Source organism: Leptonychotes weddellii, chromosome 3 (genome assembly GCF_054177405.1).
Source record: "Leptonychotes weddellii isolate Sample4059 chromosome 3, ASM5417740v2, whole genome shotgun sequence".
Taxonomy (NCBI): domain Eukaryota; kingdom Metazoa; phylum Chordata; class Mammalia; order Carnivora; family Phocidae; genus Leptonychotes; species Leptonychotes weddellii.
In genome coordinates this window covers 149959634-149972875 of record NC_138371.1, presented here as the reverse complement: position 1 = coordinate 149972875, position 13242 = coordinate 149959634, and the positions used below count along the sequence as shown (strand labels likewise).

Sequence of the window (13242 nt, the reverse complement as noted above, 5' to 3'; positions counted from 1 at the left end):
GACCTGTCAGTAATTAAACCACCTCAGAATAATGAAATGATTGTACACAGTACGGAGGGAGCCCCATCATTAGATTGCCTACCATAGCCAAAAGAAAGGAGGACCTGGGCTTTGAGAGAAGCAGTGACGTGCAGACATTTTCTTTTGAGACTTCTAATGATACTGTTCAGAGGCATTAAATCAGGACATCTTTATTTAGATGAATTACAACATTGGGGCCGCAGTTTGTGCTTTGTATACTTTCTCCATGTTTTAGAGCATCTAATTCTAGGGACCAGTTTTTTGGAGTTCTTTGTTAATCAGAAAGGCTCTATGTAAACCAGAAGGAATTTCCTGGGGTGGAGGTAGGGCTGGGGACCAGCCATTGTCTGAGCCTCAGCTCATGGGATTGTAGTTCAGTTCAGAAAGCAATACTTAAAGCTATTTAGATGGAGGGGAGTGAATAGGGATGAAGAGACCAATTAACCAATTTTTCTTGGTCTTTCCTCACACATAGACACATTCTGTACAACACCCCAGTTTTGATGTATTATTTTAATTAATCCTAGTCTTTTGATTCCTGCAGAAAGAAGGTTAGCAAATGTAACAATGCTCGGGAGTTTCTTTATCGTAAAAGACACATAATTTCAAGCATTTAATAAGGTAGATTTATTCTGGGTAGTTTAGCTTGCACATTCACTCAAACAGCCCTCCCCAAAGACAACATTAAAAATGTGATTAGTTAGCTGCCATCAATAACACAAAATAGGAAAATGCTCTCTGAAGGGACAGCTTTGTGGAGGGCACTGCACAGTGTGTAGTAAAAATATATGGCCTAATAAGTTTACATTTGCAGGCTCATTTGTTAAAACTCTTGAATTTCTAATTTGTGTCGGAAAGATAAATGGATGGAGCCACAGCAAAGTGTGAGATTAATACTGATGGATGGGGATTCAGTTTTTTGCTAGCCTTAGTTCCACACAACCCAGTAGGCAGTTTATAGGAAAGCCAAATGTAAATAAAAAGGACATTATTTACTCTGGTTAGACCACTTGCCAGTTATTTTGTTCCTTTCAACCCTACAGTTAAGGAAATTTCTGTAATTTAATTATTATAGTTCAGTAATCAAAAGGCCTACAATTTATAATTTGATGTTTTTAAGATTGGTCCCCAGAAGCTCTATTATGTAAGGGGCAGTTAGGGATTGTCTTTCTTACTGTATTTCAATAAAATATTTCCTCAGTCAGACTATCCCTAAAAAAAAAAAAAAAAATTCTGAGTACAACATCCAAAGAAGACATGGGTTCTGAGGAAAAGCAGAATAGGGGCTTTTTCATAGTCAAGGATTTAGGAAAACAAAATGAGATTCTGTAGCAAAGGAAGTTGGTAGTAGAAGGTAAATTTAACGCCTCCCTTTGCCATCTTAAACCTCCCCCTTCCAGGGCACAACACTCAAGGCTTTAAGTAGCCTTCCGGCATGGAGTGTCCTAATGCCTCTGTGTCAGTGATGACCATTGGGGCACATGGGGCAGCAACGCTCGGTGGCAGAGAGAGGGACTCAGTACTCAAAACACTTAGTTTGACAAAAACCTCTCTCAAATCAAAAGATGAATGCTCAACACATTTGTAAACTCGGCTCTTTTGACTAAAGCTGGACATATTTCTATTTATGAAACTTGTTCTAAATTTTGTGCAAGTCTATCAAAAGGTCTACATGGAGGGGTGGAAATCAGCAAGTCTGCCCCCTTCTTTCCATTCCTCTTCTCTTTCTCTCCCTCCCTCCTTCTCTTCTCCCTCTCTCACCCTCCCTCTCTACCCCTCCTCTCTACCAGGACTTTATCACACGCCTGAATCTCCTGCAGAAAGTCTTCAGTCTTCCCTGAATTTCTCACTGATTCCACTTGTCTCAGCAAGCCCCAAGAATTAGTGTGAAAGAGCTTTGGCCAAGGGAGCAGAAAAATCTGGAAGGTGGCCCTGGCTGTACGGCCTAAAAGCTGTGTGATGGGCAAGTCGCTTAGCTTCTCCGAGACACATTTTCCTCATCTCTGGAATGGGGACAATATTTATGGTAAGACCTATGTATATTGTATGTATGGGATAAACATATAACTACTTTGGAAAGTAGTTTAATTCTCTATAATAAAGCTGAAAAATAATCTTAAAAATATTAAAAACTGTAAAGGAAAAAGTTTTAAAAACCAAAGTTTGGATTGAGTGGCCATGTCTGTAGGTGTTGAAGGTACCCATAGAGCACCTCCATCAACATGGTGCCTGGGGTCAGTGTTAACAGGTGTTGGCTGACTCAGAAGGGCTGCGTAGGGGGTTCTAGTGCGGGGCAGGAGGTAGGCCTCTGCTCCCACTACTTCTCTGCAATGTAAGAAGCCCAGGCTATAACTGTGGTGTGCTTTGGCCTCAGGCCAGTGGCCTCCAGGCCTGGACTGGCCTCTCCTGAGCCCCAGTAGCAATTTTAAGCCTGGGGCTCCCTGGAGAAGTTTCTGAATAAACTACATCTGTCCATCTGGCACTGTGCAGCTTGGTTCTTCAAAGAGCCGTCTCTCACCAGCAGTTCAGCTAAGGCTAATTCTAGTGCTGATTTGGTTTTCTGTTCTCTGGTTAGATCAGTCCTGGGAATGTGGCCTTGTCTGGAGATCTGCTGCTCTTCTAATCTGCTTAGAAAGTTAGCAGGTGGTACTTTCAAGTCAAGCAATTACTATGCTTTTAAAAAGGCTCTCCTTGGGGTGCCTGGGTGGCTCCGTCGGTTAAGCGCCTGCCTTCAGCTCAGTCATAATCCCAGGGTCCTGGGATCGAGCCCCGCATTGGGCTCCCTGCTCCACGGGAAGCCTGCTTCTCCCTCTCCCACTCCCCCTGCTTGTGTTCCTGCTCTCGCTATGTCTCTCTCTGTCAAATAAATAAATAAAATCTTTAAAAAAAAATAAAAAGGCTCTCCTTTCATAGGAATGCAAGAAAATGGTCTTCACTTAAGTTGAAGAGGTGACTCAGAGTCAGGTGTTTGGCTTCTGCGGTGGAGTGTGAAGGAGTGGAGGCATTGTCAGGACATATAACCACACACTGGATTTGGTGAAAGGGCAAAAAATCCAAATATATTGAAGTTTTTTTAAGGGGAGACATCAGTCCTAAAAAACGAAGCAATATGTAGAATGAAGATGAGAGGCTTCTGAAAGTTTTCTTTGGTGAATATTATTTGTCGGAGACTCAAAGCTGCAGATTACTTTAGGAAATTCTAGGAGTAGATTTAGCATGCACTTAAGGCCCCCTTGCTTAGGGCAAAATTAGAAAGGGTATAAAATACAGAGGAGAGGTATTCTCTCCTTTTATAGGCACTTGATCTAAGACACTATGGGAATCTATGCTGATGAGTGAATCCTCCTTTCAAGTCTAAAATGGAGATAAGAGCCTTTTCAGGGTCTTCTTAGGTGAATTTGTGGTAAAACATGAAGAAGCAGATTAATTTTGAAACTTGCAGAACTATATTCTCTTACTTAAAAATTCTGAACGGTTCCTTCGTACCTACAAGAGAAAAATCCAAGGCTCTTAGCTCAGCATACTAGACCCTTTGTAGTTTATTCCTCAAACTTGTCTTTTCAGCCTTATCTCTTACATTTGCTACCAGTGCATTCTGGCCTCAGCTACAGGGAAACCACTTATAGTTTCTGAAAACACTGTGCTTGCAGGCCATGCCTTTGTATTCAGATGCTGTCCCTTGGACTGGGATGTTGCTCTTAGCTTCTGCTGATGCTGTTCCTCCCCTAAACTTCAAGGCCAAGCTTAAATGCTGTCTCAGATGGAGCCAGTGAGCACTTTCCTTCCCTTGGCTCCTGCTCCATGCTTTCTTCTGTCACTCTACCATTATCTTCAGTTATCCCTTTGGCTGTTGTTTCTGTGCATAAACTGTGACCCCTTCAAAGAGGGAAGCTGTGCTATTGTCCCCAGACATAGCGTAAGGACAAAGGCACAAGGAACCTGAAGGAAAGACATTGTTCCCAGTTAGTGCCTTGGTGTTTTTGTGACTGTGATCGAGACAAGATGGCCACTGCCAGAACTCAGTCACTTGAGTGTCATGGCTAAACACATTTACGGATACTTTTTAAAGTGCGTGTGTTTGGGGTAGGTTGGGTGGGAGGTTGGCTAAGCCAGAAAGCAAAGGCAAATTTAAATGCTTGGGATTGGGGCGCCTGGGTGGCTCAGTTGGTTAAGCGACTGCCTTCGGCTCAGGTCATGATCATGGAGTCCCGGGATCGAGTCCCGCATCGGGCTCCCTGCTCGGCAGGGAGTCTGCTTCTCCCTCTGACCCTCCTCCCTCTCATGCTCTCTGTCTCTCATTCTCTCTCTCTCATATAAATAAATAAAAATCTTAAAAAAAAATAAAAAATAAAAAATAAAAAATAAATAAATAAATGCTTGGGATGAGCACTTGGCATGGAAATCGGGTATAACATTTCCCATCATTATTCAGAAAGGCTTATATATTTTCGAGAAACTTTTAGACTCATTAATGAGCATGTTTGTGGCCTTTTGCTTTTTAATGTGATAAAAAGGAATATAATTCTTCAGGTGACAGATCTCAGTCTGTTAATAGGTCGTAAGAGACTATATAATGTTAATTTCCATAAAGCACAGTGTAAATGAATGTTCTTTATTTGGAGGCCACAGACTTTCACATCTGAAATTCCATTCAGTCAGACAATAAGGAGTTCTAGTTCCAGTGTCAGTAATCAATAACTTGAATCCCCCAGAATCAAGCAACCTGTCAGTCCCTTGTTTAATCAGAATTTTAGGAAGGATTAGTTCTGTAATGAATCCTTGTAAATTTGCTTTCAGTCTTCTCCATGTTGATGACATCCTTGCATATGTATATCCACATTTGCCTCTCAGTGGGAATGCATATTTGACATTTCAAAGACTACAAAATATGATCTGGAAAATAAACACTGCTGTAGTAATTTTGATGGTTGATCATCTATTTAATGTAATGTCAGTTAACTTGGAGACTGTATATTAGGCTGGCTTGATTTGTTATCAATTTTCAATGCTATTTAGCATTCTAAACAAAAAACAAAAACCCCAGAAGATCTAGGAAGGATGAAGGGAAAGATGGACTTTTTTCTTTGTGGGAAGAATGGGCAGGTATTTTCTAGCATCTCAAAATAGGTTATTTTGATTAATTGTAAGACACGAAAGGCATTTTATATTTTCAAATTTAAGGAAATGATATTCCAGACAATGGACCTATTGCTTTATTATTTATTTTGTTCCTCACCCTGCCCCCTTTGAAGAGAACAAAGACCTCTCTTTTTGGTTGTATTGATTCATAAAAAACAACCTCCTATGGAATTCTATAAATAGGTGTTGAGTTTTGTGCTTATGACATTACTGCTTTTGTGAAAATGTTTAGGATTTTTGTTTTTTTTTATTTTGTTTTTTAACTGAGTGATTAAATGTCAAATAGACCCAGTTTTAGAATTGAGGTTGCAGATATATTTTAGATCCTGATTATGTGAAAAACTTAACTTGGAATGTAGAAACTTTCATGTCTACCTAATTCTATCTTTTGAAAATACAGATACGAATTTAAGTATCTCACATATGACATTAATCTAAAAAGAGCAGATAATTCCCATTCCATCTCAACAAACATTTGGTGTATGCCTACTGAGATCACCATTATGATGACTGCCCCCTTGGCCTGTGTTGTTCATTATAAAGGTATGTGTTTATGGGCATTTAGAACTTAAGAAAAAGAAAGGAGAAAGGAATGGAATGGTTGGAAAGGAATATTAATTTCAAAAAATTATTTTCTATTTTTATCAAAAGAACACGCACAATTTAAAATGTCAAGGCTTTTAATGGAGGCTTACAACAAATATGAGAGCTCTCTACTGTGTTCTTTCTTACCCCTCAGTCCTACTTCTCAGAGACTGCTTCCTTGAAGTCTTTTAATTGTTTTTTATGGTTTTTATTTCTGTATTTCTAGGTAATATGCTTATATTTCTATTCAAATTGGTTTAATCAACTTTAAATTAATTTATCAATTTTGGAAACATCTATTGACTTGCTATTGTGGTAGGTGAAGATATATTTCTCTTCACTGTCCCCTCTCCCCATACCAATAGAGTTATATTACCCTCCTTCAGTATAGTTATGTCATAATTTTTCATTTAAAAACTTTAGTGTTTACATTGTTCTGACAATTTTTTTTTTTTTTTTTTACTGCTGGGCAAAATAATGTACTATGGCTAGGTTTCTTTTCCAATTAAAGTTATTTTCCTGGTACTAATAATTGTCAATTTTTCTCTTGCTAATTTTTCTGTGTTATTTTCATGAATTTTTCCTAATCCACCCTTTAAAGCGATCACATGTATCCATTGATCTAGCAAGTCTTTTTTTCCCTGGCCTCCCCTCTGACATCCCTCCTGTTGCCCTTCATCTACTGACTTCAGTCTGGGAATTCTCTCACCTGATGTAATGTCATCATTCCTTGGGTCCTCCCTTTGTTGTCTGCCTAAGTTATCTTTTATTCTCCTGTGTTTGATCCTCTGATTCCTGGATCCCATGTCTTCTTTCCTTCTTTCCTCTCATTTTAGTGGAGGGTATATCAGTAATTTATGGGAAAGGGTACATGGAAATAAATGATTTGGGAAGTTGTATGGCTGAAAATATTTTTATCCTACTCTCACTCTTGCCTGATAATTTGAGTGGGTATAGCATATGGGGTTGGAAATAATCATGCCTTAGAATTTTAGAGCTATTCCTCCATTTCTTATAGTTTCTAACTTTGCTATTGAGAAGCCTAATGCATTTTGATGTTTGTTTATTCATATATGAATGGTCTTCTTTCTGGAAACTTTTAGAATCTTCTGGTTTCTTAGGTGTTCTGGAATTTAATGACGTGAGGGCCTTTTTCATTTATTGTGCTAGATTCTTGTTGACCCTTCCCATCTGAAGGTTCCTGTTTCTTTAGTCCTGAGAAATGTCCTTTAATTATTTCTTTGATAATTTCCTTTTCTTCAGACGTTTTCTCTCTTCAGAACTTCATTATTTGGTTGTGGGGCCTCCTAGCTTAATCTCTCAATTTTAAAAAATATTCATTTCTTCTGTCCCATTATCCACCACCTTGATTTTTGTCTTAGGTTTTTGAATGTGACTTCAACTTTGTCTTCCAATCCTTCTATTGAGATCTTTTTAGATACAGTTTTATTATTATTATTATTACTATTATTTTTATTTTATTGCAATATAGTTGACACATGATATATTAGTTTCAGGTGTACAACATAGTGATTTTACAACTCTTATACATTATGCTATGCTCACCACAAGTGTAGCTACCATCCACCACTCTACATCCCTATTACGTTGACTATTCCCATTGACTGTAGTCCTTATGCTGTACCTTTTGTCCCCCTGACTTATTCATTCCATAACTGGGACCTTGTACCTCCCACTCCCCTTCACCCATTTGCTCATCCCCCAACCCTTCCCCCGCCCTTGGCAACCATCAGTTTGTTCTCATTCTCTGTAGATGCTCTCAGTTTTTACCTACTAGGGTACTTTCATGTTCTCTGAGTGCCTTCTCCTTATCTTTATAAAAATAGCATCTTTTTTTGTTTTATAGGTGCAGCCTTCTCTTTTCATTCCTCTAAGGATATTTGTCTTCTTCCCTCCCTCCCTCTCTCCCTCGCTTCCTTCCCTTATTTCAGTATTCTTCTATTCCCAGTAAGGTCTTTGTTCCTCCAACTTTCCTTCCATTTCTTTTTTTCTTTCTTTCTTTTTTTTGGTATTCTAGATTTAATTTTGGAGGGGTTTCTCAAATTATGATGATATGTGTTTTTATTGGAGTTCAATTAGCTGACCCATTTAATTGAAAGTTCTGAGTGTGAGTGGGGCTTATCAAGTAGTGAGGTTTTTCAAGAGTGACTTTGTGGCTAGCCTATAAATTTTTTAGGAGTGGTGTTAAATATCAGTTTCTCTGGGGAATTTGATTTTCTTGGGAAAACATTCTTGATTTTCTTTTTTGGGGTAAAAAGTGGGGAGTACAAACCTGGTTACCAGGAATCTGAAACCGAGGAGTTAAGGGCTTGCTGAAGGTCTGGTGTCTGTTTTCAGTCTGACATCCATGGTGCCTGTAGCCTCTCTGATTCAATTTCCCCAGATATCAGATTCTCCAGTAAACTCCCTTGAGGGGTTGGGGAAGGATGGTCATTTGGCATCACATAGTAGAGATGGGTTATTTGGACATTTCATCCATTGCACCTTTTTTCAACCCCGTGTCTAGCCTCCAGTTGATATATACTTGATATCTCTAATTATTGAGACTCTCTGGGGCTCTGTGACTGGTGCAGCTTGCTTCTTGTTGGAAGATGTGCAGATTTCAGCTCCTAAAAGTCAAATAGGGCACCTAAAGGCTTTTCATTTTCTGTTCTCTTTTTCCTTGTAGGTTTATGATTTTCTTTTTATTCTTTATTGTTTTTAGTGTGGTCTTTGGAGGAAGTGGAGATAAAATACATATGTTTAACTGACATGTTTGTTTATTTACTTTTTTAAAACTGATATGTTTAGGGGCGCCTGGGTGGCTCAGTCGTTGAGCATCTGCCTTCAGCTCAGGTCATGATCCTGGGGTCCTGGGATCGAGCCCCACATCGGGCTCCCTGCTCCGCAGAAAGCCTGCTTCTCCCTCTTCCACTCCCCCTGCTTGTGTTCCCTCTCTCGCTGTGTCTCTCTCTGTCAAATGAATAAATAAAATCTTAAAAAAAAAAAACCAAAAAACTGACATGTTTAAAGAGAAGTCCAAACATTTAACTTAATAGTAGTTCTACTTGTACTCTGCAGGATACTTTATAGGTATCTATCATCACAGCAAGCTTCCAAAGGAGATATTAGCATCTTTACTTTGTAAATGAGGAATCTGATTTTTGGAAGAAATAGAATTGGTTCAACTTCATCTGATGGGTGAGTTACTGAGATTGGGTTTTAACTCTGTGCATCTGACTCCCAAGCCTCATCATTCTCTGTGGTGCCATAGTACCTCTTTTTCATGGGAAAGATATTATGTTAGGTCTTCATTTTACCACATCCATAGGGCCCAACAGTGTTCCAGTGTTTTTACAATTTTGCTTGCAGGAAGCAGAGCTAAGATTTTGTACTTGGACAGACAACCTCTTGATGAGCACTAGGACATCCCCGCTTCTTGTTCTTGTGCTCAGGTAGCCTTCCTGTACCTCACTTACCTCCTCTTTGGGGCTCTCCCTTTGGTGAATCACAGTCTCTGTGTCACTCCCAGTCTTGGATCACCTCTGTTCCCAAGTGTTACTCTGGTCCTGGCTTCTACTTCCCCAGATGATGATTTTATGCACACTCTGCTCTCCTCCAGCTTTAACTCTCTTTCCCCTACTTGTGCTCAACTAATGACCTTGTTTTTTGTTTTTTTTTTAATCACTGAGAAAATGGAAGCTATCAGAAGAGAACTTCCATATCTTCCTTCTATCAAATCTACTAACCTGTATCCAAATCAAGCACCTTATATTCTCTCTTGTTGCACTGACTGAACTGTCCTTTCTCCTAATTTAGGCCAACTCCATCTTGAGGCACTGGATCCCTGACCTTTTAGCCTACCTGAAGACTCTTGCATCATCATTTTTTCCTTCTTTATTGGATCATTTCTATAAACATACATTATGGTATAATATTCTCCATTAAAAAAAAATCCTGCCTTCTGATCCCTCATCTAGCTACACTTCCATCTCTCTCCTCCATCTTACAGAGAAGTTCCTTGAGTTGCCTATATTTGTTTTCTTCCCTTTTCTTTTTATATTATTTCCTGGATCTTTTCAAATCAGGCTTTTGCACTTAGCACCCCATTGAAACTGCTTCCATCAAGAACACCAAGAACTACCCCCCTGCCAAGTCCGCTGGACGATTCTTAGTGCTTATTTACTAGATCGGCAGAATTCCACTCTATTGGTTTCTGCCTTCTCTTGAAAATAATGTCTGCATTTGGCTCACCCTCGTGGATTTTCATTTCTCCTCCTGACTCCACAAACTGGACTGCCCCAAGCTCAGTCTCTAGCCCTGTTTTCCTTTCTTTGAATTTTCATTTCCTAGATGATACATCCATTTCTGAGGCTTTAATATCATCTATATACTGATGATGCTAACATTAGTTTCTCCATCTTGAACTTTCCTCTCAACTTCAGACTTGCATTTTCAACTACCTGCTCATCAGCTTGACTGTTGTTTAACAGACTTCTGAAATTTAACATGGTCAATAAAACTCATGATTTTTCCCCTTCACGCCCATTCTTCCATCACTGTCCCTCATTTTTTTTTACTTTTTTGTTTTTTAAAATTTAATATTTAATTTTGTGTTCCTCATTTCTGTAAATGGTTCCTCTTGCACTCAGTATTTCTCAGTCTCCAAATCTCAAAGTCATCCTTGATATATCTCTTTTTCTCACACTCCACATCCAATCCGTTAGCAAATCCCATTGATTCTACCTTCAAAATAGATTCCACATATAATCCCTTCTTATTGCATTCATCACTAGCACTCTAATTCAGGTTGTCCTAATTTCTTGCCTTGTCTAAGATGATAGTATACTAACTAGTCACCCTGCTTCCATAGTTGTCTTAGTGCAGTTTGTTCTTTATATGGTAGCCAGAATGCTATTTTAATAGTATAAACGAGATAATGATGCACTCTGCTTAAAAGTATCCTGTCCTGTTTTCTTCACAGCACTCACCTCTACAGGACATTATATACCTATTTGGTGATTTGGTTATTTACTTTCTTTACTGCCAAAAGGAAACTTTAATGCTGGACTGTAAGAACTGTTGTTGGTCTTGTTTACCTCTGTCTTAGTCCATTTGAGCTGCTAAAACAAAAATACCATAGACTGGGTGGCTTTAAATAAGAGAAATTTATTTCTCACAGTTCTGGAGGCTGGGAAGCCTAGCAGATTAAGTGTCTGGTGAGGTTTTGTTTCCTGTCATAGATGGCTATTTTCTTGCTGTGTCCTCATATGGGGGAAGGGGCGAGGGAGATTTCTGAGGTCTCTTTTATAAGGGCACTAATCCCACTCACGAGGGCTCTGTCCCAATGAACTAATCTCTTCTCAAAGGCCCCACCCCTAATGCCATCATACTGGTGATTAAGTTTTAATATATGAATTTTGAGGGGACTCAAATATCCAGTCTATAGCAACTTCCATATTGGCCAATGTCCAGAAGAGTGCCGGGTACTTAGAAGGTGCTAGTAAACCATTTAATGAATGAATGAATAAATGATCTTGGAAGCAGCCCACTCCTGGGATACTGTAATTGTTTCTTCAAATACCATTGCTTACTTCATCCTCCTGCCTCATCCTAAATAGCCACTCTCCCATGGATCCCTTAAATATATAAAAATTTAATGTTATGCAATTTGTTCTATTACCCTATGCAATTTATTTAAATATTAGTTTAGAGTGCTGGATAATGGAATAAAGTATATGATAAATAGATGATTAAATGACTTAAAATATGACTAGCATGGATTTTCCTATGAAACAGTCTTTATGAACAAAACTCTATTACGATGGCTTTGGGAGGAATAAATTTGAGTTAAATTATTTCATCATACAGAAAATATTCTTTAAACCTCAGCTGTCTGTTTTGTGCCTTAACTGTGAGTGAATGTGTGTGAGTGCATATGTGGGTGCATATGTTTTAGAAGCTGGGACAGTTGCACGGTGGAAGACACAGTCTCTGCCGAACCCATTCAGCACATTTAATCACTAAATATTATGATAAAGAATAACGTTTTATTAACTAATGGCTTTCACTTAAAACAGAGAACATGGTCATTGTTAGAACATAATCAAAGATTAACACAAAGTATTATTCATGACCCAGTTGAGTTGGGCCCAAAGTTTGTTTGCTACTTTTATGCGACACTTTATTTCTTTTTCTTGGAACTGCTTGTACAATGGGTTTTTGCACATATTTACAACAAAATGATGAGTCCTTCACAGACAAGATTCTATCAGTTTAACTTAAGAGCATATGGCAATTTACATATAAACTGCTTTATGTTTGGAATAATAAAAATGTCAGGACAAATAGGGAATGTTAAACATGGTGATATTTTTATACCATGTAAATTTATTGCCCCATTTAAAAATTAAATTTATAAAGGGATGTGATTGATACTGTGCAGTGTAGTTGCCAAAGAGACTATACAGCAGCACTGGAATTGTACATTCACTTTCAGGCTGAGTGCTGTTTTATTGGTAAAAAATTTGACTGCTGCAGTGCTTCCTTTCATCTTGTAATCCCATATTAAGCCTACCTAGAAAACATAAAGAATATCTGGGTATACTGACTTATATGTAAACAAGTTTCCTTGGCAGTCTTCCTCACAGAAATGGGAGTAAAATATTGGTCTGTTTCCTCATTCTAGTTGCTTCCTTCTGTGGAGTTTATTATGGTCTGGGATTTCTAAGGTCCTGAAAGAGTGCTGGTTTTCAGATCACTTTCCCAGGTTATACAAAAGTACAAGGTCCTTAGTGAGCAGAATCTGAAGAGACTTACACTGGCCTCTTCAAATGGAATAAAATAGACTAGGCAAGGAAAGAAACATGGGAAGGAGACATGTCTGAACAAAGGATGTGCCAGCAGACAGTAGATCTTGTATGATTTACTCAAGGCTCTGTTTTTATTCCTTCTAAATTTTGAAGGAAATGAAAGATATGTGTGGACACCTGTGAGTATATATAAAAACAAATGTGTGCATAAAATTTCGTATCTAAACTGTCTGAAATAACTCAGGCCTGTCAGCTCGATTCCCTTGAAAAAAGAAGTAGTGGAGAGAAATTCTCTAAAGTAGTTATAGACTCTTTTGGGATCAGAGAATGAATTTTGACTTGTGTTTAGAGACCACATTAATATGAACAGTACAAAGATCTAGATAACATATCCCAGCCATAAAAAAAAAAACAGATAAAACCAGAAAAATGGAAATTTTGCATCAACTCAAAACTTGGACCAGAGGTCCACAGGGAGTTGTTCTGCGGTGCTTTTCAAGCACAGAGGTGTCTGCTGCTCTTTCTTGATGAATGCTGGGATGCGAGGTAAATCGTGGGCATTTCATGCCTTTGGAGCAGACAGGTGTCCAGTCCTACTGGCACTAATTATAAATAATACTCTCCCAGAGTGGTTCAGTAGTTAAGTCTTGGCAATTAGTCACATGTGTGTTGTCCCTCGTAGCCC

The 13242-nt window shown here is 38.7% G+C and overlaps 1 long non-coding RNA gene across 1 annotated transcript in view; it reads left to right on the top strand.

The window, feature by feature from the left end:
* Positions 1 to 13242, top strand: part of LOC145720676 (uncharacterized) — a 142072-nt gene that overhangs the window by 19333 nt on the left and 109497 nt on the right. The window lies entirely within an intron of this gene.